This window comes from Ornithodoros turicata, chromosome 1 (genome assembly GCF_037126465.1).
Source record: "Ornithodoros turicata isolate Travis chromosome 1, ASM3712646v1, whole genome shotgun sequence".
In the NCBI taxonomy this organism is placed as follows: Eukaryota; Metazoa; Arthropoda; class Arachnida; order Ixodida; family Argasidae; genus Ornithodoros; species Ornithodoros turicata.
This window is the reverse complement of record NC_088201.1, coordinates 82770902-82775214: the sequence shown is the minus strand read 5'-3', so window position 1 is coordinate 82775214 and position 4313 is coordinate 82770902. Positions and strand designations below refer to the sequence as shown.

General features: G+C 40.6%; 3 long non-coding RNA genes across 3 annotated transcripts; all 3 read left to right on the top strand.

Moving 5' to 3' along the window:
- Window positions 1-2076: 2076 nt before the first annotated feature.
- LOC135401611 (uncharacterized) lies at window positions 2077-2972 on the top strand. Its single transcript, XR_010424863.1, has 8 exons — window positions 2077-2366; window positions 2426-2458; window positions 2518-2553; window positions 2610-2633; window positions 2689-2718; window positions 2775-2801; window positions 2860-2886; window positions 2946-2972. It is a non-coding gene; the product is annotated as an uncharacterized LOC135401611 (long non-coding RNA).
- Window positions 2973-3035: 63 nt separating this feature from the next.
- Window positions 3036-3420, top strand: LOC135401618 (uncharacterized). Its single transcript, XR_010424864.1, has 4 exons — window positions 3036-3059; window positions 3158-3181; window positions 3278-3301; window positions 3398-3420. It is a non-coding gene; the product is annotated as an uncharacterized LOC135401618 (long non-coding RNA).
- A 107-nt stretch (window positions 3421-3527) lies between these two features.
- LOC135401605 (uncharacterized) lies at window positions 3528-4089 on the top strand. The gene is made up of 3 exons (XR_010424862.1): window positions 3528-3684; window positions 3743-3763; window positions 3822-4089. It is a non-coding gene; the product is annotated as an uncharacterized LOC135401605 (long non-coding RNA).
- Window positions 4090-4313: the final 224 nt, after the last annotated feature.

Below are 4313 nucleotides of genomic sequence, written 5' to 3'. Positions count from 1 at the left end.
ACTTGAATCAACGTCTTGCAAGCAGCAACTGTTTGAACTCCTATCGATGTATGATTGATACCCTACTTCATACAAATACTCATCTGCAGAAGACTTTAGATGATTGTGCAATGTATACATATGACACAGGAGAGCATGCAGCAAATGATCCAGTCGCTCGGGATGCAAAGTTGCGCATAGCTAGGACAAGTGGGGGGAAACTATTTGAAATTGTCATGAAAGTTAACACCGACCTCACAAACCAAGGGAGGCTTTTGTTACCCGGTGTGGGGGTTCGAGTGACTGCTCTACATAATACGGATAGCTTTAGATTGCTAACTGGCACCAATGAAACTCATAAGCATCAATTGAAAATCCACAGCGCGGCACTTGTAGCACGCAAAGTCAAAGTTAGCAACTCAAGTTTTATTGCACACCAGAAAGCCCTTAGATCATCCCCGGCATGTTACATCATGCGTGGACTAGAAAGCAAAGTCCGCTCGCTTTCGCCGGGCCTTCATGATGCAATCTTTGAAAACTTATTCCCTGATAGAATTCCTGATCAACTTATTGTATGTCTAGTTCGCACTGAGGCTTATCAGGGTGATTACAAGTCGAGCCCCTTTTGTTTCGAACATTTTAATGTTAGTTCTGTAACACTATCAGTTGATGGACACAGGAAGCAACTATCCTATGACTGGGAAAATGATCTGGGTAGAACAAGCTACTACGAATTCTTGTATCAACTGAATGAAAAACATGTCGAGTTGAGTTATGAAAAATATAAAAAAAATTCCTTTATCATGCATTGGAACTTGAGTGCTGACGAAAGTTTTGGTTCCTACTTTAATCCATTGCGGAAGGGCAATTGCAGGATTGAAATGAAGTTTGCTAAGCCATTACCTTGCGCAGTGTCGGTTATACTTATTAGTGAAGCACCCAAGATTTTATCAGTCGATGGTGATCTTGTTGTTCGAGTGGACTAAGCATGAATGTGTTTGATCTGGAATTATTGTTTTCTCTGAACCATGAAACTTTGAATATGTATCGTGGGACCTTCGCAATTGATATGGTACCAAGTTTAACGACAGAAGGGTTTATAGTTATCAATACACACCCACACGATGGTCCAGGAGAACACTGGCTATTGTACATGAGAGACAGGAATGACAAGTACATCTATGTGGACAGCTTTGGTCTACCACCGATTGAAGAAGAGCTGCTAGATCTACCTGTTGATCAGTATTGCGAGAAATGCATTCAAAGCATTTACAGCTCACACTGTGGACTTTTTGTTTGTTTCTTTGCTTCCCGCCTTTGTAAGAATTACCAACTCAAGAGCATTGTTTCCTTATTTGACAATAACCTTGTACACAATGACCTCAAGATAATAAAAATGATTGAAGAGGAATACCTCATTTAAAGAAAAATGTCTCATTTTATTTCTTCAATGTACAGACCTCTTTCAGATAGTCCTCCAGACTCGACACCTTGCGACAACTATCTTTCTTGCGACGCACGATGTATTCCTAGTGTTGGATGTAAACGTTTCGAATTATTGGTCGCTTGAGTCCAGCATTAAGTATGGTTGGAGAGATATTGTCACCCTGACGATACCGTCGCAACAAGTCACACTTGATGGCGACGAAGCGTTGGAGCCTCCGACTAATCTTTCCTCGTTTCGTCCGCATCGGAAACGGGAGAATTTGCATAATGAGACGAAAATCATCCTCTGGTCCGTTGCAGTTCAGATAGGAGTTTAATTTCATCAAATCCTTGTACATCAGCCATTGTACCGTCAAAGCAAATCGTTCACTGGGCTTCATGGTTGATCCGAGCTTGGATGGCAACCGAGATAAGGTCGGATGTTATTGTCTAGCCAATGAGATGGATTCGATGACCACAATCCACCACAACGACAGCGTCGCAGATGCTCATCATATTGTATAAAGAAAGTTCTGGGTGGTGGCTTCAATGTCTTCACAAGAGGAAGATCCCCCGTCAGGAGACAATCAGAATCTTAACAAAGAATCACATTTTTAGAGAGGGAAAAACGGGAAAACTTTCTATACATACAATCGTCCTCAGAGACCGCGTAGCACTTCTGCGCTTCCATCGTCGACTGTGAGGGGGATGTTGAAAAGGAATCCGATGGAGAGGATGTGCATACTTTCCCTATTGGTTGCGTTTTTCCTTAGTTTGCAATTGGTTGTTTACTACAAAGACTTTTGCTACATGTGGATTTCTCTAGCCCACCATCTTGTTGCTAAAAGTTGTTTATACAAAGTAGGAGAGGATGTGATATGATAATGAGGATGCGTCAGCTTTAAAAAATGAAGATTTTGTTCCTAGAGCATCACTTGGAAGCAATATGGCCAACGATGGTGGTAAGTTTTGACGGTTTTTACCTTAAAGTTAGGTTTCTTATGAAAGTTGTCTTTCTCAGTTTTCTCGAGTTTTGAAGATGATGATGATAGTGGTGAGTTTTGGTGGTTTTTCTCATCAAGTTCATTTTCTTAAGAATATTATCTTTCTCAGTGTTCACGTCGAGCCCTGTGTTTTACTTCGAAGACGGTAAGGAAATGGTGAATATGAAAAGCGAGAAGTATCTAAAGTTCCATTCTTTTCAGCGCCTGAGTCGCCACCACCAAGCTGTATGTATTAGCGACATTTCATAGATTTCATGTTAATATATGAGTTTCATTTCAGATGAATCAGTTTGTGTGGTATCAAATGAAAGTACGTACCAGCATATGACTTTGATTACTTGATCTTAATAGCAAATATCTTTTTAGATGATCACAGGGTACCACCACCAGACAGTGAGTATAGTTATAGATCCTGTTTGCATGTCTGATCTTAATTGCAAATATCTTTTAGATGATCATCGGGTACCACCTCCTGACAGTGAGTATAGTTATAGATCTCGTTACCATGCTTGATCTGAATTGCAAATATCTTTTTAGATACTAACTGGATACCACCTCCTGACAGTGAGTATAGTTATAGGCCTCGTTACCATGCTTGATATTAATAGTTGTTGTCTTTGTTTTCAGACTACCCGGGCCCCCCTATGCAGTGTATGTATTAGTGAACATTCTCTTTCAGGATATAGTGTTCCAATGGCATATCATTTTATGTACATGATGATATTAATAGTTGTTGTCTTTGTTTTCAGACTACCCTGGCCCCCCTATGCAGTGTATGTATTAGTGAATGTTCTCTTTCAGGATATAGAGTTCCAGTGGCATATCGTTTTTATGTAGCCGATATTAATAGTTGTTGTCTTTGTTTTCAGACTACCCTGGCCCCCCTATGCAGTGTATGTATTAGTGAATGTTCTCTTTCAGGATATAGAGTTCCAGTGGCATATCGTTTTTATGTAGCCGATATTAATAGTTGTTGTCTTTGTTTTCAGACTACCCCGGCCCCCCTATGCATCGTATGTATAAGTGAATGTTCTCTTGCAGGATATAGTGTTCCAGTGGCATATCGTTTTTTTATGTAGCCGATATTCATAGTTGTATTTGTTTTCAGACTACCCTGGCCCCCCGTTTTCAGATTACCCTGGCCCCCCTATGCATCGTACGTATATGTGAATGTTCTCTTTCAGGATATAGAGTTCCAGTGGCATATCGTTTTTATGTAGCCGATATTAATAGTTGTTGCATTTGTTTTCAGATTACCCTGCCCCCCCTATGCATCGTACGTATATGTGAATGGAAGTGTGGATGTTGTTCTTAATATTTAGGTTCTCTTTCAGATCATTGCTGCTACTGCTGCAGTGAGTCATCTGGTTGGGTAAGCAATGTGGCGAATGCTGATTATATGTTATCTTTCAGATCCGGACGCCATTAGGGACATTATTCGAGAAAGTTTATTACAATCATTAATTGATTTACTAAATATGGAATAAAAATATTTTCTGTTGTAGAAAATGTGTACTGTCTTGTATGTTTCTTCTGTTTCAGGTGTGAAGGTTTTTCCGCTGGGGTTTTCTCCTTCACGCAGATTGGCAACATAATTGGCAATCCCCAGCACCATTGGCTTTAATTGACATTACTAAGCATCATTGGCTTTAATTGGCATTAATAAAATATTTTTCACTTGTACAAATGTGTATGTCTATTGCTTGCATGTCTTCAGGAGGAAAGTATGCTATGTTAAGTGCGGTAGGAAAACTCCCCGCTCGGGGATGTATTAAAAGATGTGGAAAGGGAATAAGATGTATTTTGCATGTTCACGCATGTTCAAACGCGAGAAGGAAACCCGCGAGAAGGAAACCCCTCTCTACGCGCGGCCGCGAAACGCGCGGGGGCGGTCTTGGCTCGCGC